The sequence below is a fragment of the Cyprinus carpio genome, chromosome A17 (assembly GCF_018340385.1).
Source record: "Cyprinus carpio isolate SPL01 chromosome A17, ASM1834038v1, whole genome shotgun sequence".
NCBI classification, from domain to species: Eukaryota; Metazoa; Chordata; class Actinopteri; order Cypriniformes; family Cyprinidae; genus Cyprinus; species Cyprinus carpio.
Window position 1 is genome coordinate 20834020 of NC_056588.1, and position 22210 is coordinate 20856229.

At 35.8% G+C, this 22210-nt stretch overlaps 1 pseudogene; it reads left to right on the plus strand.

Annotated features, from left to right (window-relative positions):
- Positions 1–8714: 8714 nt before the first annotated feature.
- On the plus strand, positions 8715–21338 carry LOC122148237 (annotated as a pseudogene).
- Positions 21339–22210: the final 872 nt, after the last annotated feature.

Genomic DNA, 22210 nt, shown 5'->3' on the forward strand with positions numbered 1-22210 from the left:
CTAGAGGGACGCAGAGACAAAGGAGCAAAGACTAGTGCAGGGAGGGAAGAACCAAGGCAAGAAGTAGCTTCTAGAGTGGCACCAGTTGACCTCCGGCGCATTACACCATAAGAAAATCTTAGAAATATCAGCGGACCAGTAATAAAAAAATAAAATTTGGCAAGGGTCTAGACACATTGATCACATTTGTTTCGTTTGCAAGGATAGATCTATTAACTTAGGAATCTTACCTGCCCAAATGAATGAAGAGAGAATTTTATGCAAAGCATTTAAAAAAGATTTAGGTAGAAAAAGAGTTAGAGACTGAAAGAGAAATAAAAGTCGTGGCAAAGGTCTCCACTCTTCCTACCAGCGAAAGGGGCAGGCTGTCCCATCGTTTTAAATCAAGCTTAATGTTTGATCAACCAAATTTGTGAAGTTATTCTTAAACAGAGAAACCTGAAAGGGTATGAAATGTTTACGCCTAAATATCGAAACCCTGCAGGGGAGAAATGAAAGGGTAGGGCGCTTTTAGAAATTTTCTTAGCCATCATCATTTATGGGGAAACATTCACTTTTTTGAAAGTTTAAATTGTAACCTGAAAAAGAGCCAAAGGTGTCAAGCAAGTGCATAATTCACACAGCCAACTGGATCTTGAACATACAACAACAAGTCATCAGCATATAGAGAAAACCCGATGTTCCGTTTTCACCCCTATGAATCCCAAATATAGACGGAGATGTTTTTAACGGCGCATGAGAAAGAGGCTCGATGGGTCTAAAGCAAAGAGCACAGGAGACGAGACAGAGGGCAACCCTGGCGTTGTCCCGCGGAAGATGAGGGGAAGAATGAACTATCAGCATTAGTTTTAACACTTGCAGAGGGAGCAATGTATAAGAGGCGAAATCCATGAAATAATATTGTTACCACCCAAAACCAGAATTTTTTTTAATGCCGTGGATAAATAATCCATTCGACCTGATCAAATTGCTTTTTCAGCATCAAGGGAAATTATCATTTCAGACTTAGTAAGAAAGAGATGGACTAAAAAGAATGTTTAGCCAAACGCCGGATATTAGATGACATATGACATACCCTAATAAACCCAGTCTGATCCTCAGATATAATATCAGGAAGACACGCATCTATGCACTTTGCCAGCACCTATTGCTAGAATTTTTTACAGTCAGCATTCAATAAACTGATAGGTCTATAGCTACTGCAGAAAGTTGGGTCTTTATTTATTTTTTAATAGAAGGGAGATAGATGCTTTGATCCAATGAGGTTGGGAGGAAAGCCGTGCTCAAACGGAGCTCCTTGTACATATCAAACAAATAAGTGGGGACTAACTGCACTTGATATTTCTTATAAAAATCTTAAGGGGAATACACATCAGGTCCTGGAGCTTGCCTCTACACACTGCATGAGACCAATGCAAGTGGTTGATTTCATCTAAGTCTAAGAGGTTCATTCCAATGTCCTCCTGTATTAATGTAGTAATAGCAGGTATATTTAAATTATGTAAGAAAAAGACCCATTAAGGAAACATCAGAAGGAGGTTTGAGAAGTATAGAGACTGGAATAAAGAAGGAGAAGCCCCAGAGTTAATTTTTTGAGGATCAGTCACAAGCTTATTAGAATGGGTTTTCATAAATCTTTGTGTAATAAGCGGGATGCGGACTGATGTTAAGCTGGGAGGCAAGAAGACGGCCCTGCTCTGTCCCCATGTTCATAATAGGTGGCTTTAGTTCTTTTAAGAAAATATTCTGCTTTATTTGTTGAAAGCAAATCAATTCAGTTTGCTGCAACTTCAAAGCTTTCAACTTAAGATCGGGTTTGGGATCGCTGGAATACTGGCTATCAACCTCTAAAATTGAACGGATAAGCTCTTGCGTGACGAGATTCCTAATCTAGCTAAGTGAGCACTAAAAGAAATTATTCTGCCACAAATAAACGCTTTAGAGAGGAAACATTTTTGAAACTATATATTTATCCATATTTTATTTTATGTCCTTTGTAGAGGATGCCAGAACAAGTTATTCAAAAAAAAAAAAAAAAATAAAAATAAAATAAAATAAAATAAAATATATATATAGGTAGACTCTCATGGGAACTGTCACTGACACTCTTTCTTCTTTCTTTCTTTCTTTCTTTCTTTCTTTCTTTCTTTCTTTCTTTCTTTCTTTCTTTCTTTCTTTCTTTCTTTCTTTCTTTCTTTCTCTCGCTTGCTGTTGGGAAGTAAATGCTTGTCAGAATGTTTAATACATGAACTGAATTTGATACAATTATTATTTAATTCAGCTTTCTAAAGACTGTAACAATCATGAGTTAAAAAACAATTTATTTATTTATTTTTTTCATATTTTCGAAAGGGGACCATCATATTTGGGCGTCCTGGGAAATTATAAAAGTTTGAAAACTGCCGGTCTAGACTGACCAAATTTGGGTTTTTAATGATTTTGAAAGGTTCTTATGCTCACCAAGGATGCATTTATTTGATCAAATATACAGTAAAACAGTAGTATTGTAAAATATTATTACAATTGAAAATAAATGTATTCTATTTTAATATATTTTAACATGTAATTTATTTATGTGATGCAAAGTTCAATTTCAGCAGCCATTACTCTAGTTTTCAGTATCAAATTATCCTTCAGAAATCCTTCTGATATGCTGATTTGCTGCTCAAGAAACATTTCCTATTATTATCAATGTAAAAACAGTTGTGATGCTTCATATTTGTGAGGAAAATGTGATACAATATTGATATTATAAGTTTCTTTAATAGAAACTGAAATAGAAATCTTTTGTAACATTACAGGTGCTGGTCATATAATTTAGAATATCATCGAAAAGTTTATTTTATTTCACTAATTCCAGTCAAAAAGTTAAACTTGTATATTATATTCATTTCATTACACACAGACTGATATATTTCAAATGTTTATTTCTTTTAATTTTGATGATTATAACTGACGACTAAAGAAAAACCCAAATTAAGTATCTCAGAAAATTAGAATATTGTGAAAATGTTCAGTATTGAAGACACCTGACCTGGTGCCACACTCTAATCAGTTAGCTAACTCAAAACACCTGCAAAGGTCTTTAAATGGTCTCTCAGTCTAGTTCTGTAGGCTACACAATCATGGGGAAGACTGCTGACTTGACAGTTGTCCAAAAGACGACCATTAACACCTTGGACAAGGAGGGCAAGACACAAAAGGTCATTGCAAAAGAGGCTGTGCTGTTCACAGAGCTCTGTGTCCAAGCACATTAATAGAGAGGCGAAGGGGAGGGGAAAAGATGTGGTAGAAAAAAGTGTACTAGCAATAGGGATAACCGCACCCTGGAGAGGATTGTGAAAACAAAACCATTCAAAAATGTGGGGGAGATTCACAAAGAGTAGACTGCAGCTGGAGTCAGTGCTTCAAGAACCACTACGCATAGACGTATACAAGACATGGGTTTCAGCTGTCGTATTCCTTGTGTCAAGCCACTCTTGAACAACAGACACCGTCAGAAGCGTCTTGCTTCAAAAAGGACTGGACTGCTGCTGAGTGGTCCAAAGTTATGTTCTCTGATGAAAATAAATTTTGCATTTCCTTTGGAAATCAGGGTCCCAGAGTCTGGAGGAAGAAGAGAGGAGAGGCACACAATCCATGTTGTTGCTTGAGGTCCAGTGTAAAGTTTCCACAGTCAGTGATGGTTTGGGGGTGCCATGTCATCTGCTGATGTTGGTCCACTGTGTTTTCTGAGGTCCAAGGTCAACGCAACCGTATACCAGGAAGTTTTAGAGCACTTCATGCTTCCTGCTGCTGACCAACTTTATGGAGATGCAGATTTCATTTTCCAACAGGACTTGGCACCTGCACACAGTGCCAAAGCTACCAGTACCTGGTTTAAGGACAATGGTATCCCTGCTCTTAATTGGCCAGCAAACTCGCCCGACCTTAACCCCATAGAAAATCTATGGGGTATTGTGAAGAGGAAGATGCGATACACCAGACCTAAGAATGCAGAAGAGCTGAAGGCCACTATCAGAGCAACCTGAGCTCTCATAACACCTGAGTAGTGCCACAGATTGATCAACAACATGCCATGCCGCATTGCTGCAGTAACTCAGGCAAAAGGAGCCCCAACTAAGCATTGAGTGTTGTACATGCTCATACTTTTCATGTTCATACTTTTCAGTTGGCCAAGATTTCTAAAATTCCTTTCTTTGTATTTGGTCTTAAGTAATTTCTTATTTTCTGAGATACTGGAATTTGGGATTTCCATTAGTTGTCAGTTATAATCATCAAAATGAAAGAATAAACATTTGAAATATATCAGTCTGTGTGTAATGAATGAATATAATATACCAAGTTTCACTTTTTTGAAGGAATTAGTGAAATAAATAAACTTTTTGGATGATATTCTAATTATATGACCAAGCACCTGTATACATGTCTTTATTGTCACTTTTGATCAATTTAATATGTATTTTCTGAATATAAAAACTCTTTAAAAAAAAAAAGACCCCATACTTTTGAATGGTAGTATATATCAAAGTACCATAGTATTAGCATTGTACTATATACATATATATATATATAGAACAATAATTAATACTGCTGTTTTATACTCTTATTGGAAATACATGCTATTGTTGTTTTTTTCCATTTTACACTTTACATTTTTTCCAGGTCATCTTCAAATTAATGCCATGTGAGAATATAGGCTTTAATGTGTAAATGTATTATTGAGAGAGTGATTCTATGGGACAAATCATGTTCTTCCATCTCAAAGCAAGATGAAGATCGATGCGAGCTGTGGAAAGAAACATTCTGACAGTTTAAGGACATCAAGACAAATGGTGAACCACCTAACATTCAGAATACAACTCCACTGTTTTTTTTTTCAAACTCTAATGAAACTTGTATTATTATTAAGGGTGTTTGTCTTGCTAATGATGCATACTTAGGGTTAGGGATTCAAACAAACCAATAAAGACCCATTTACACCAAGGAAATAACTGTAACGACAACCAAATCTGTTTTAATTGTTTAGTTTTAATAATCGTTCTAATTCTTTGAGAATAGTGAAGTCCACACCACAACTACAGTAGCCTATAATGATAACAACACAGGAATGATATCGTTTAAATCACTTTCATAATGATTTTTTTCCAGCTGATGAATGATAAAAAATATTGCCAGTCAGAACACACCAGATCTTGAACAATTAAAGAAGCAGATGACAAAACTGCAGAGCACACTTACATATGATAAACAGAATGTTAATGTATGTTTGGTGTAGACGCTAATATATACATTTTTATAGTTATCTTTCTTAATGTAAACAGGCCTTAACTTTAAAGGTGGGTCATATTTACTGTTGCTTGGCAAAATTTTGCAGGCAAAATCCAGTCATTTCAATAGGAAGCTGTGTGATTTGAGGATTTTGCAATGGTGCAAAAAAAAAGAAAAATTAAAAAAATTAAAAATTCCCCATGCAGATTTTGCATCTGTTTTTTCTCTGTGGGCTGTGCTTTGCGTATCACTCCACTATTGACAATGAAGAATGGACCATTTTTGCTTGCAAAAAAAATAAATAAAAATTTGCTAAGACCTTGCCATAATTATTTAACTTTGGTGTGTATCTTGAGCACCAGAAATGTCATAGAGACTTTGAACTCTTCTTCTGACATACAACCATCCATAACACCCTAGAAGCCAGCCAGGGCACCCTAACATCACATGAGCAAGCGCAATCCACATTTCATGGTTTCTATGTAGTTATATTATAACATGTAATTTAGGTCCTAGTTTTTTTTTTTTTTTTTTTTTCTATGTGGGGATGGACTTAAGTCTCCATGGGTTCATACGTTTGGTCTTCCTGAACATGCTGATACCCTGGTGTTGAAGGACACAGGGTAGTTCACTTCATAAAATATCTCAGACGCATTCAAAAACTAATGTGGCTGAGAACTATCCATACCTACAAGACAAGTTAAACAAAATAGACTCTTGTCTAACATGTCTAAACAGACAATGCCAAAAGATGCAGTGCACCATGGAGGATGGGAACACAGGGATCTACACAACTTATATGGCTTTTATCAGGTAAGCTCAGTCAAAGCTGCCCTTAATATAGATAAAGACTATAGTTATATTGTTGTTGTTTTTTCCCTTCACAGCATCACTTGAACTTTCTATTTATTAAGAATACTGATATAATATATACACTACCATTCAAAAGTTTGGGGTCAGTAAGGGAATTAATACTTTTATTCAGCAAGGATGCATTAAATAGATCAAAAGTGTGTGAATCAAAAGTGACAGTCAAGAAACGTATGATGTCAAAAAAGATTTATGTTTCAAATAAATGCTGCAGCAAGCAAGACTGGAGTAATGGCTGCCGAAAATGTACTGCCAATGTCCCTACATCTCTCCAGAACTGCTTCTGTTATGGTTTGGATCCTAATGAACTAACACTACACTAATGATCTCTTACTTGCAGCTGACAACGGCCTTCTATCCATCCTGATCCTTCTCGATCTCACCGCAGCCTTTGACACCATCTCCCACTCAATTCTTTTGGAACATTTGGCTGCCATTGGGATCACTTATAATGCAATATTTTGCTTCAGGTTGTATCTGTGAAACAGAAAATATTTCATTCAGGGAAAAAATGTCGCATCAAAAATGATCACAATCACATGGTGTTCCTCAGGGTTCACTGCTGGGACCATTACTTTTTATCACTTTATGCCAAAATTTTCTGTTATTTTTGGATCAACTTTCACTGCTACGCTCATGATACACAAATCTACCTTTCCACAAAATGCTTCGCTTCTTCCTATTGATTTTGATCATATGTCTTATCTATCTATCTGTATGTATGTGTATATACATACTGTATATATAAATATAAATGTTTGGACCTTGAACCTTGAGGGCTATTTACGTGGAATGGAAATTTGATGAATAAAAGTTAGAACATGTTATATAGCATTGTGTGTTTTCAGACAGCTCAATATGCCATTCTCCTTGTGCCATGTGTTTTCAGCTGTGCTGATGATCAAGGCTCATTTCTCTCAGATGACAAAGTGGAATCGGTGGTCATTCTTGGTCTGAATAGTTTGAAAAGAAAACCCAAGCTCAAATCAGGTGTGAAGAGGCCAAAAGTTTCCTTTTGTGGTAAGTATTAGTGGAATACTTCACACATAAATAATGTGGTGTTAGATATAAACCAGAGAGTTGTCAATAAACCATCTGTTTCTGTCTTTAAGGTGCACTGAAGACAGCAGGTATGTTTGAATTTAATGTAAAGCGAGGTGTGTTAACTTTAACTGGATTGGACCTAGAAATACACAAAGACTGGGAAGTAGTTATATAGTGGATGGTATTTTTCAAATTACCAGGATTTATTTTTATTTTACACTTTTTACAATTTTGTTGTTTTACAGTTTTTCAGATGGTGTTTATGCCTTAAAAATCACAGTAACTTGCAATTGCAATAAAAAGTTGTACTTTTGGTCAATTAAATCAGCACTTTAATATTGGAATGTATTATTAAGATTCCCTCCACAATGATGTCTACTCAAGAAATCTAATAACATGATATGATTTTAATGGCTGGGTTGTTTAAACATGAATTATTAGGCATTTTTTCTTTGCCACAATTATGTGATATTGTAAAGATGCAAAATTATTTTTATTCAGCATTGATGCATTAAATTGTTAACAGTAAAGACATTTGTAATGTTACAAAATAATTTTATTTTAAATAAAAGCTGTTCTTTTGAACTTTGTATCAATAAGATAATCCTGAAATAAAAAAAAAAATGTAATCACAAAAATTTGTAATAAAAATAAAAGAAATAGTAGCTGTTCTTTTGAACTTTGTATCAATAAGATAATCCTGAAATAAAAAAAAAAATGCTGAGAATCAGCTTTACTATTCACCAGGAATAAATTACTTTTTAAAATATACTAAATAGGAAATACGTTTTATTTAGGTTTATTTTAAATTGTGATACTTTACAATATTCCTGTTTACTTACTATAATGAAAATAAATGGAGCCTTGTTTGTGAGAAAATAAAAGACTTCTTAGGCGACCCCAAACTAAACAAATGTATGATACAGTGAACATTCAACACTTGTCGGTAACAAAAGAAGGTTATTAATTACCATACTGCTAAAGGACAATAATAGACAGTTTTGTTAAGTTAGGGCAAGCCGGCGTCATTATGCTGAGAGTGCTTAATGCGAAACTCATTGCGAACAGGTTTAAAAGGCTTGGGAATGCCTTCTGTCTGAGGTAGGCCATCTCACTGGCTTCTCTTTGCAGGGCCGCTCTCCTTTGTTGTACCTACAATGGCGGAACGATGAGCCAAAACTCGTTGCCAAATCTCATTGTTCGCGCCAATGGAGAGCCGTCAAGAGGGAGACTGTAGCAAAGTTTGTGTATGTTATGCAGGTGTGTTTGTGTGCTACATATTTGTGCCACGGTTTAAAGGAGTGTGGGTTCAACGTTGTCTTTTTCTTCTAAATACTGTTTTATTACTCCTGACCGCATGAAGGGGCATCAGGTAGCTAAATATATATATACAAAAGGACAGCCAATCAGAGTTTCAGCTGTTTGAATTTATTGCCAGGTGGATTTTGGCTTGTGAGAGTTAAGTTGTTGGTGGCAAAAGCCAGTATTTTCAATCCCTAAAAAACACACTGTCCCAGTGCAGGAACAAGATGCCCCTATACAACCCATCTGGTTTCTTTTGCGACTCGGTTAATCCGTGAAAGAGAGAGAAGGGATGGCGAAAGGTCCCCCTGAGAAAAACCACATCGTTTCAGTGGCCAGGACTACAACACCCTCAAGCAGGAGTATCTCCAGAAGAAGGTCCTTTTGAGGAGGAATCCTTACAGCCACTGTGGGACTCCCTTGGCTTCAAAGAGTTGGGCCACAAGTCCAACAAAAGTCAAGCAACATTGTTGGAAGCGTTCCCAAGGGTAGGAGGAGAGGGGCCTATGTCAGTTCGATTGGACTTGGGACTAACACTTTGTAGGTTGGGATGTGGAAATGGCACATGGGATTAAGAATTAGCTCAGCAAATGGGACTTAACCAAAATTGTATTTATTTGCTTGAAATATACCACACTCTCATGGGGCAATGATAAATGCCTCAGATGGCAAGAAAGATTTTAGAGAGCATGTTGGAAAATAAATGGGGGCTAGCTGTCACTTTTCTTAATGTGTGCATAATAAAAGCCTGGTTTAAACACTTCTCTTTTGTGCACAACAACAATAATAGCATATTAAGGAGTATTTGATGAGTTTTTAGTAAAGTTAATTTATGAAGCTATGAAGGAATTTATGAAATGCACAAATTAACATTTGTTGTTTTGCCAAGCATTCCAATGCTTTCAAATGTCAACCAAAGCCCTTTGACGGAAAATATTTACTTGAAGTGCTGGCTTATGGTGTAAGTTAATATTTCAGTAATTTAACAACACATTTTCTGGGTATTGTAAAAATAACATTGTGATATGTGCAATTGAAGTCAAAAATAAATTCACATTGTGAGATAAAAAGTCACAATTACAAGAAATTGTCACATTGTGAGATAAAAAGTCGCAAATGGCAAAAATAAATTCACATTATGAGATATAAAATCACAATTACAATAAATGAAAGTCACATTATAAGATACAGTATAAAGTCACCTTTACAATAAATAGTCACATTGTGACATAAAATCAAATTTACAAGAAATAGCCAAATGTCGCAAATGCGAAAAATAAAGTACATTGTGGGATATAGAGTTGCAATTGCTAGAGAATAGTCACATTGTGACATAAAAAAGTTACAGTTATGTAAAATCGTCGCATTGCGAGATAAAAAGTCGCAAAAGTCGCAAAAAAATACTTGACATTTGTGAGAAAATAAAGTCACATTGGTAGATATAAAGTCGCAATTACATAGAAATATCAAAATGTGAGATATAAAGTCACAATTAAATTAATGAAAAAGTCAATTAATGAAAGTTCACATGTAAGATACGGTATAAAAGTGCATTTGAGAAAAATCATTTTGAGATAAAAATTACAATTGTGGAAAATAAAGTTCACACTGTGAGATATAAAACTGCAATTGTGAGAGAAATAAAAAAAACAATTGTGAAAAGTCAAAATGAGATATAGTCCACAATATGAGAAATAAAAGTCACATTGTTGTAAGTAACAATTATGATATATAATAAAGGTGCAATTATGATATATAAAGTCACAATTACAAGAAATGAAATTTGGCACAGAAATAGACAATTACCATATTATTGTTAATATTATTTTTAATCTTCCATACTTCTAACTTAAAACCTTGTGACAACTAGTCTGTCCATCCATCCATCCATCCATCATCCATCCATCCATTCATCCATTTGATTCATCCATTCATCCAAACTCAGAAATAATCAGAAACAGCCTCACTCTTTGCATCTCTGAACCTTGTGTAATATCCCCGAAGCTCTGTGTATCAGTTATAAACAAACTCTTTGATGATGTGTGTCCTGCAGGAGATATGTGATAACCCACAGTTCATTGTTGGAGGCGCTAGCAGGACAGATATCTGCCAGGGAGCATCTGGGGTAAGATAACATTTGAACACATATAACACAATATTGGTTGCCGACTGTATAACTGATCTTTGGGAAGTGTTTTGTTAAGGGTCTCATATGCAAACTTCATGGCAGTGAGCCACTCTCTGCTGGGCCCCCATATGCAGACCTACAATCCAGTGGACCCCCTCCATATTGTGTTTACTCTGCTGGAAGGGAATCCAACTAGCAGTGCTTTCTATTGTTGTGACCCACATGCGCAATACAAGAGACCAAAGACACAAAGCTTGCTACTACTAGAGTAGATTACCAACCTGGCATGTTGCCCTGGACAGTGTATAAAAATGCAGAGTTCAGCAGTGTAGGCCCCTGTTTTACTGCAAATAGGTCTATATGTACAGTATAAATACTTCCCCACTGATGTGACATACTATTTTCTATTTATTTTAGGAGACTGCTGGTGCTTGCAGCCATTGCATCCTTGACTCTGAATGACAAGCTGCTGTATAGTGTTGTACCTCAAGAGCAGGCTTCTCTGAAGCGTATGCTGGAAGTTTTCCATTTCCCAGGTCGGTGTCATCGAGGCAAAGTAGCTTTTGAATTTATCTTCACTAGTCTGATTTCTGTCTTTTCTAGTTAGTTTTCCAACCGCAGTTCTGGCTACATTATGGCGACTGGGTGGATGTCGTTGTTGATGACCGCATTCCCACGCTTCAACACAACCAGCTGGTGTTCACCAAGTCAGCTGAAAGAAATGAATTCTGGAGTGCTCTGCTGGAGAAAGCTTATGCTAAGTAAGCAATTATCTGTGCATGATCTGTTTTGGAATCAGTCAGTCCTTAAAATTCAAAGCTGTAGAACATCTTTTAAGATTTTATTGATGTGAAATGTATAAATACATGGGCCATTTTGAGGAAACCGCACAATTTGTTTGTGAATATCATATTGTCTATACCCACGATCTTACAAATGCAGTTACAGCTTACAAAGTAAGTTGTTGTAGTATCATTCCCTTTCAAAGCACCTTCACACATCAATCTTTTGTGGGCAATATGTCATAAACTTGCAATTCTCAGAATGAAAGTCTGAATTGCAAGACATAAACTTGCAATTCAGAGTTTCATTCTGAGAATTGCAAGTTTATGACACACAATTCTGACATTCAAGAATCTCCTCTAAAGGGGTGCCTTATTATATTTGTGAATGAAAGGATCTCTCTGTACTACCAAAATGCATATAAGTAAATGTTTTTGGTATATTCCATCTCTTAATCATATTAATGCATGAAATCCCATATTACATTTATGAAATGTTGATGCATGATGACATGCACATGGAATACAAACATTAAAAAAAAATATATATTATTTTTAGTTTAAAATGTTTCGTTTAGAATTACATTACTTAATCAGCGCTGTAGAAAATAAACTGGGAGAGTTGTGAAAATGTTCTGTATCTTTTTCATGATATGATTAATGGGGACACACATAAACAGTTCCTGAGAATGACCCTATTCTCAAAAACAGATATTATTATTTAGGACATAATACTTTTTTTAAGGAAAGTATTATATCCAAAGTAACTGTACAAGTACAGCAGGAATTAATTATCTTTAATTTGTCCACACAGCACCTGAATACAAGTGTGTTATACGCTTCCAACACTTCCACACTTACTTTATTTTAGCTAGTAAGGTCTCTCAATGTAATTTGTGTATCCTGTTAAGGCTTCATGGTTCCTATGAGGCTCTTAAAGGTGGAACACAATGCTGAGGGGATGGAGGACTTCACCGGTGGAGTGACTGACTTCTATGAGATGAAGGAGGCCCCTAAAGAGCTTTATAAGATCATGAAGAAAAAGAAAGCTCTGGAGAGAGGCTCCCTCATGGGCTTTTTTTTTGCTCTCAAAATTGATGTGATCGAGCAAAAGAAGGAAAGCTTAATAACCTTTATTATAAAAACTGATGAAACTTTTGGTCCAAATCGTAGTATTCTACCATTAAACAATTGAATGTTTACCCACAGTCCCTGGTTCCAGCCCCCGGCTTTGAAACTCGTACTACAACAGGACTTGTGAAGGGTCAATGCCTACTCTGTTTTACTGCTGTAGAGGAGGTAAAGGTTCTGTTATTTGATACTTTTAAAGATTTTATCTTCTTTATTACATGGCTCTGTGGAATACCTTGATTTTCTGATTGGTCAATCGCGAACCATCCAACGGTATGTTATTTCCCAGATAAACAGCCGCCAAATTGAACAACACATTGCTCATCCGGGTACTACGAGTTATCTTTGACCAGTACTACTTGTATGCTTTAATGAGTCCCTCCGCTATCGTTGTGACACTCTTGTGACTGAAAACACTTAACCACCGCAGTGTTAGAATGGAAGACTTTAAGCAATAATTTCAACATATATGGTAAAAACATACCTTTTTTTAGCCGTGTAATAAGCTAACAATGTTATTACACTTATTTCACACGCTTTCACATCAGGGTCCTGATCACCCTGTCAGGGTTTATTCTGAGAAACAGCCGGCTGGATGTACTAACAATTATCCCTTACATAACTCTTGAGTGTCTGATGATATTTGTGATATTTTGTGTACTGCAGTTGTAAACAGTCCCAACAGAAGGAGTCTAAAATTCGTTTGGTGCGTCTGCGTAACCCTTGGGGTCAGGTAGAATGGAATGGACCTTGGAGCGATAAGTGAGTATCTGCATAGACCTGAATTTAAACCTGTTGAAGCCTAATGCATCATATTTGATATGCATATTTCTAAGACGCCTTAATTATCAGCATGTTCAAAACTTTGGTGAAAAACCTGTTGCACACAATCTACTGCATGCATTCTAACATCCAATAGAAGACAAATGTTTGCTAAAAAAGTTTCTTTTTAAAGTTTAGTGTAATTGTAAAAATGGCCACCATCAGGTCATGGAACGTGTCTTTTTTCTGTGAAATCTTTATAAATATTTATTAAGCACACATAAGAATACATTTCTATTTTGTAACATTTCAAGTTGAAGTTCATTTTGTAAAAAAATGAACTAAAATTAAAACAAAAAAATATAAAAATAAAAACATTCCAAATAGTAAAAACTATACTGTTATCTCAGTTAATCTAAAATATACTGTATGTAAATTTGTACTGTATGGATGCATTTTAATTATTTATTATTTAGTTTATTTTTTGTATTTCTCTCAATAATCATTTTGTACTGCATTGCAGTTGTAGTGTTTTTGCCCCGACAAAAAAACTACAGAGCTTTGGTTATAAAGACATATTTATTGGGAGATATAGATTGACAGCTGATATTCATAAATCATATGCATTTAATCTAAGTATTCTGCTTTAATGATTTACATTACAGACTACCAGAATTTCATATTTTCCATATTTTCTTATATCATACTATAATGAGCCATACAATCCTAATGGATGAAATATGATACTCAGCAAAGGACTTTAATGCAATTTTATTTTTAGATTTGATCTTTTTTTCTAAAGGTTGAATAAACTTAAAAAAAGAAGGAAAAAAAAGAAGCGTGTATACCAGTCTTTACAGGGTTAAAAAGTAGATGCTAGTATTCAATTATTACACTCATTTCTTTACTTTGCTTTTTTTCTGCAGTTCAGAAGAGTGGGAAACCCTCTCTAAATTAGAAAAAGAGAAACTTTCAGCATCAGAAATGCTGATGATGGAGAATTCTGGTGAGTTAAAAACATTTCCTTACGATGAAGGTTCACATAGAGAAAGCTTGAACTTTCGTCATCAACCTGTAGGATGTCATTTGAGGATTTTAAGAAAAACTACACCAAAATTGAGATTTGCAACCTGACCCCTGATGCTCTGGAGGATGATAAGTTACACAAATGGACCGTGTCTGTTAATGATGGGACGCTGGGTAAGAGGATGCTCTGCTGGAGGATGCAGGAATTATCCAGGTAGGTGTTATTTTAATGAACTGAAACCGGAATAAAAAAATTAATTTTATATAGCAACTTTCATGCACCTAAAAGTTCTCCACAGGTTAAAAAATTAAGAAAAAAACATGAAGTATCACAGAAAACAATAATGGCTTTAATATAATATGTGTGGTCTCCAATAGAAACATTCTGGACAAATCCACAATACCGCCTGCGTCTCCTGGAGGAAGATGATGACCCGGAGGATGATGAAGAGGCTTGCACTTTTGTTGTTGCTCTAATGCAGAAAAACAGGCGTAGAGAACGCAAGTTGGGTGCAAATCTCTTCACTATTGGATTTTCCATCTATGAGGTATCAATCACCGTATTTAAAATATAATATACATAATGCATTTTTATTCTGTCATTATCAGCGCGAAATTATGCAAATAGCGCATTCATCACAAAATAGCATGTTGATAATGCATCCAACACTCTTATTAACTTGTTTCATGTGTCCACAGGTTCCAAAGGAGGTATGAAGACACATATATGTTTGGACTCGAGGCTTGTGGATATCTTGCTGTTCATACAGTGCCATTCCTTTAGCATTTCCAAGATCATTTACATGTGTCAAATAGATAGAATATAAACTCCTTTGGGTCACTGATCAAATTTATTTTTTGCTTTTGGTTTGTCTGTCTGTCAGATGCACGGAAACAAGCAGCATATGCAGAAGGAGTTCTTCGTGTCTAGCACCTCTAAGGCTCGTTCCAGGGCCTACATTAACCTCCGTGAAGTGACCCAGTTCCGTTTCCGTCTGAGCCCTGGGGAGTATGTCATCATTCCCTCCACCTACGAGCCCCCCCAGGAAGGCGAGTCATCATCCTCCGCGTCTTTCTCTGAAAAGAGAAACACCTCTGAGTGAGTGAGAGCAGAAGGGATGGTAGGGGTGTTTGTTTGTCTTTTTCAGTTGTACAATGTCTGAGTGCAGTTTTCCTCACACAGCTTAATCAGTATCTTTGTTTTGTTTTCAGAAAATATGTCTAAACATCCTTAAAAAGGATGTTTATTTGGGAAACAAAATAAAGAAACTAAAAATATTATTTTCTCTGAAAACATAACCTCTTTCATATTTTTTAGTCTTATAGGGTTACTCCACCCCAAAATGAAAATTTTGTCATTAATCTCATACCCCCATGTCGTTCCAAACCCGTAAAAGCGTCGTTCTTCTTCAGAACACAATTTAAGATATTTTGGATGAAAACCGGGAGGCTTGTGACTGTCCCCTAGACTGCCAAGTAAAATACACTGTCATGGTCCAGAAAAGTATGAAAAGCATCGTCAGAATACTCCATCTGCCATCAGTGATTCAACCGTAACGTTATGAAGCGACGAGAATAATTTTTGTACACGAAGAAAACATAAATAATGACTTTATTCAACAATTTGTCTCCTCTGTGTCACTCCACATCAGCATAGTGCCATTTTGGCGAATCTGAGCTGTACGCAGGCAGCGTACACTCTTCTGTGTCAGCCGCGTCATTATTTTTTTGTTTTATTCGCGTCGAAAAAGTAACGCTTCATAACGGTGCGGTTGAATCACTGATGGCAGATGGAGTATTCTCATGATGCTTTTCATACTTTTCTGGACATTGGCAGTGTATTTTACTTGGCAGTCTATGGGACCGTCTCAAGCTCCCTGTTTTCATCCAAAAATCTTAATTTGTGTTTCGAAGATGAACAAAGCTTTTACGGGTTTGGAACGACATGGGGGTAAGTGATTAATGACAAAATTTTCATTTTGGGGTGGAGTATCCCTTTAAGTAAAAAAATGCTGGTTAAGGGGCTGTTCACACAGAATTCGTTTTTGGATTCCATTGTGCTGCTTTTTCATTGTTTTTGAGGTAAAAATGTGCTAATGGATGAGTTTGATTGTTTGCTCTCTCGGTCTCGTGTCTTATGTAGCATCTGACACATGACAGTTTTTAAAAATGTGGCACTCAGATAAAAACGTATTCTGTGTAACTGATGTCTAAAAAACCTATTTTTTGTATTATGTGGAAAAAATGTATGGATGTATGCACATGATCATGACATGCGGGGGCGGGGGTGGAGGGGGAATATATAAGATATCTTTGCCACAAGTTTTTTCCCATGTTGTACTAAGTAATTTCCTTCTTTTAATTTAGTTAACAAATCTTGGAAACAAATTAGTACAACGATATCTCTTTTTCCCACATGTCATGTGCACTCTGTAACACTGATCTGACATCCTAATTTTTCTGGTGTTTGCCTTTTGTAGTAGTATTTTCTTACGTTAAATCTTGTCTTAGCTGAAGAACTTCTGAAACACCTGGCTTGAAAGCAGCTGTTACAGAAGTGGGTTATAATGGCTGCAAAAGGGCACATTAAATGGGTGTTATTTTATGTACAAAGGAGCATGGTTACATTATCACATGAATACCAAGCTAACTTCATTGTTACCTGATTGAGTTCTCGATACACAATTGGGAAAGGGGGTGGAAAAACACAAGGACAAAAATTTTAATGACAATTTGATTTGTAGAGCTGGAAGAAATCGGCCCCAGTTCGAGGCTGTAATGGAATCTTTTTTAGGACAAGCGGCAGCACATTTTGGGACCCTCCGGTAAACATTTCCTTTCAGTTCTGACCCACTGTGAAGCACAATTAAACTTCGGCTACAAGGAAGACATGGACACACGAAAGACTGCCGATGTTCTCCAACGAATACTGATGATGCTGATGGAGGACAAGGAATCAGAGTATTTTCACAAGGATCATGTCAAAAATGATTTCCAGTTACTTGATGTGATCTAAATGTGTATTAACCACTGGCCCTATGATAGTCATTGTAACCAAATATCAAACTTATTTTTTAAAATCAAACAGAGAATTAACTTTTAATGATACATTTAAGTAATCATATTTTAAGGATTAGTCAACATATGGTAAGTCTGAGTAATTCCTACTTGGTTATTATAAAAAAAATTTATGGTTACATGGCTGATGTAAGCAGAATAACAATTGATCATTTGGCCATCAAAAGTGGCTTAAAAAGACATACTGAAGAATAAGCTCAAATGCGAAAAGAAAACCTACATGATAAAAACGGCTCCCCGAAAGCTCTTAGATGACCTGTTGTGATGCTGTTTACTGTGGTGACCAGTGTTTGTTGGTTTCTTCTCAGGGAGATAGAGAACAGGATTGAAGCTGATCATCCAGTGGTAAGTACTTCATCATCGAAAAGCTTTTGAAATTTGAGTTCAACTAAGACATGCCTTTATTATGATTAGTACCAAACTACTAACTCTAAATTCGAACTCTGCTGCAAGTTGAAGTTTGAAGACAGATGTACAACAACATCTAATGAAAATGATAGTAAAATCCCATAGATTGATATAAAAAGATGGGACTCAGCCACATCTAGAGATGAGGAGCCGGATTCATGAAACATTCTTAACCTCCAACTTGTCTTAAATCCCCAGAAGTAAGATGCTTAATGAATTTATTGGGTTGTTTCAAATATTAGAACATAAAACTAACTATATATTATTATTACTAGAGATGTACATGAATGCTTCAAGTGACACCATTGATTGATAAACAGTGATCATGTAAATCCAGCCTCAGAATATCGTGGAGATTTGGAGTGGACTTAGGGGTGAACTCTTCTGAATGGAAACCACCTAACAATACACTAACAACAAGCCAGAACACTTAAGAAACACACTAAAAACCACATTTTAGCAACCACATTGCAACCTCTTGGCAAGGGGATTTTGCAGAGGCAAGCAATTTTCTTCAGAAAATGTAGTTTATAATAAATCTTTTCAAAGGTTTCAATTCATTTTGTTATTTCTCAGTACTTTATTTGACTCTTATTATAAAAAGGCCAGTGCTGTCCAGGTAAAATCTGCATTAATTATTGAGAAAAAGGAGCTATCGTTTTTTTTTTTTGTTTGTTTTTTTTTTTTTGTTTTGTTTATCTAGCAGTGATCAGATTCTTTGGCTTCTCACATGAAAATGAGAGAATAAATTCAGTTCTCACATATGTATTTACAACTCCCATGTCTGATCAGCCGGCTCCGGCTTTCGACTGGGGAAGAGAGCGAGGAGGACCAGCAGTTCCTGTCCTTTTTCCAGCAGATCGCGGGGGACGTGAGTACTGGGAGCCACTGAGCGCTGGGGGGAGTGTGAGTATGGTGGTGGGGTGGGACCGGTAATTGGCCATGCCAGTGGTAACAGTGGTAACAGCCATATCATGACAGTTTTCTGTTGGCGTAATAAAAAACCACACCTGACCTTCTGTTTATTCTTGTGTCTTACAGCAAATGGAGATCTCCGCCAATGACCTCAAGATGTCTTGAACAAAGTGGTGTCTAAAATGTGCGTATCTTTGTAGATTATTTATATTGTATGATTGTGGTTTTTCTATACAATGTCTTCAAGAAATGATCTGCTGTTTTACAGACAAGGACATTACACACTGAGGGCTTCAGATCGAGAGAGCTGTAGAAGCATGATTGCTCTCATGGACGTATCCTTTGTATCAAAATTACAAAATTTCTGTAAAGCCTGGAGTAGAAGCTGGAGTAATGATGATGAAAATTCAGCTTTGCATCACAGGAATAAATTACCATTTTACAAGTACTGTATATTAATGCAGTTATTTTAAGTTGTAATAATAATTCTAATATTAATGCTTTTTACTGATCAAATAAATGCAGCCTTGTTTGAGCAAAAAAAGAGAGTATTTCAAAAACATTCAAACATCTTTCCGACCCCAAAAACTTATTTGATGTCACTGTCCTTAAAACATAATAATAAATAAAAAAGAGAGAAATTTCACAGCATAACAGGGTTGAAAAGAAAGAAGAGAAAATTGTATGACTCTGACAGTTTTGAAATAACTGTAATTTCTTCACCATGTACAGTAGATTTAATTTCGTAGCAGATGCAAATCTTTCTTAATCCTAATCACACAGATGGACGGAAAAGGAAGACTTAACCTGCAAGAGTTTAGACAACTGTGGAACAAAATCAAACAGTGGCAGGTTTGAAATCTCCTCATTCTTTCCTATATAAATAAAAAAACAGACTGTTAGACATGGACTTAAATTTTCTCCACAGGGAATCTTCAAAGGCTATGACTTTGATCACACTGGCACTATCAGCAGCTATGAGATGAGAAACACACATCAATGATGCCGGTTAGAAGGTTTTTCATGTATTCTACTGTTCATCTGTTTTTCTCATGTTGAAGAACATGTGTCTGTCTCTAATGGTCTTGTCACTGTTCAGTCACGTGTTTTTGTGTGCCACTCAGGGGTTCCGTCTGAATAACCAGCTCTATGACATCATCACCATGCGCTATGCCAATGAAAACATGAACATCGACTTTGACAGTTTCGTCAGCTGTCTTGTGCGACTGGAGGGGATGTTCAGTAAGTCATAATCTTTTTTTTTATCTAGCAAACAGTCAAACAAATAGTATTCAGGAAATAGTACACAGTGTCATTCTCAGGAAGTGTTGCCATTTAAGCTGGAAAAAATATATATTTTTCAATATTTTACATTAACTCAGTAAGTTTGCAATTATACTTTTTTTTTTTTTTTTTTTACAAGGCACAGTTTCATTGTGCATTGTAATAAAATCATGCATTAAAAAAAAAAACTTCAAAACTTTGTTCTTTTTTTGTCAACCCCGTTACATTCATAATGTCTTTGGATCGAAAGACAGGACAAAAAAATGACAGAATAACAGTATTAGCAAGCAAATATCATTGTAACCATTTTATTTTTTAAAGAGTGTTCCATGAACAGTGTTTTTTTTTTCTGTAAAGAATTGCTGAATGACCTTTTCTCATAACAGAGTTGAACTGTTGAGATTGATAAGCTAAACAATAAAATACTAATAAATGACTTTAAAAAATATGATGTCAGAAATACTATTTTAAAAACATACGGAGCTCTGCACATGATAGAAAAATTTGTGTCCACGTTTTCAAATTATTAATTTAAGTATTTTAGATATATATTAAGTATATAATTAAATTATTAAAAACAAAAAAATGTGGCTACTTTGTCCTAATTTGTTCCTATGTTTTGGCTACAGATAGAATTAATTCGTACAATGCTGCCACAATTGTACTAAAAAGGGAATCTCCGCATAACAGGGTTGGAAACAGAATGGTGTAGGGATAAAGAAAATTTCCACATTTGTTTGGAAAATGTTTCAAATTAAACTTCTTTAAAACACTTAAAGTTGTGGGGAATGCATATAGAACTGCTTTCTTGACAACTAAAGATTTTACTGGGTTCTACTTGAAATCTTTCATATGTTTAAATTTTACCAACAATTGATTTGGGGTTTGTGTATACTAAAAATCATACATGCATACTGTCTGAAGAAGTGAACCTATTCTCTTTGTAGGAGCTTTCAAGGCCTTTGATCAAGGTGGAGATGGCACCATCAGACTTAATGTACTAGAGGTGAGTGGACACCCAATCCATCATCTCAAGACAATGTAATGTGTTTAGCATCAGGTGCACGTCATTAGTTTCGAAAACAACAAAAAGGCTTTCATTTAAAGCTGTAGGTTGGCTGATCACAAAAATGCTAAACCTTCAATTTCAATTTCTCCAGTGGCTTCAGCTAAACCATGTATGCATAGACCAACTATGGATCCAGGTGAGCCCGGACTCGGCAAGGACCAGAAACCACACCAGCTCTTACCTCAACACTCAATGTGCCAGACTACTGTTACTCTTTCTCTGTACCTCAGCCCACACTGAACACCAGCTCTACAAACTTAACACATGATTACTCCTCTTCATTTTAGTTTTATATGGGATGGCAAAGAAGAGTGAAATGAGTATTAGTGTTACAGGACCGATGTTTTGCAGATGAAACGTTTTTTGGGGGCGTTGTGCCCAAGCAACTTTGGAGGCACGTCACAGTTGCTGGTTTTCTGTTGTAATTCATTCCTCAGAGTAGCTTTTCACATGAACTTAATTCAGTTTGTCTACCCTGGTGTTACAGGCAGCATTTTCTCTTTTACCTCACCTAGTCTCAAAAGATGCTAATGTGTTTTCATGGCCCTGAGATTTCCTTTTGCCATATCCTGATGGACCTAATGGATAATATTTAATTGGTTATCTACATAGTTACATAACAATAAAAAAGAAATCGATTCGGATTTAACTCTTGAAATACTGCACACTTCTTCCTTACATTGTAGACGTGATGCCTTACAGTGATGAGAAGAAAAAAACTACTTGAAATCCAGTCTGACCATTCCCACTGAAACACAATCCAGTTTGTTTCCGATTTCACACCACATATGGATCTGGTTTTGACCAGGTTTGTAAATCTATGCAGACAAACTTCAAAAAGTCAGAATTTTTGTCTGAACAAAATGTCTCAAGACACCTGGAAACTCTTATTATCGGGCTACACACTCTTTCTGATTCAGATTTCTTAAAAATATGTTTCCATCTTCACCCAGATATGCACTACATACATCTCAGCCTCCCATTTGATTTGGTAATAGTAACATCAATTAAAAAAGGCATGCGTGAGGGCCATGAAGGTGGTCTTCACATTGTTTCAAATCCCTGGTTGTTTGTGGAGACAATTTTTGATAGGAAATAAGAATATGAAAGAACTAAATAAGGAAAATAAATAAAAAAAAA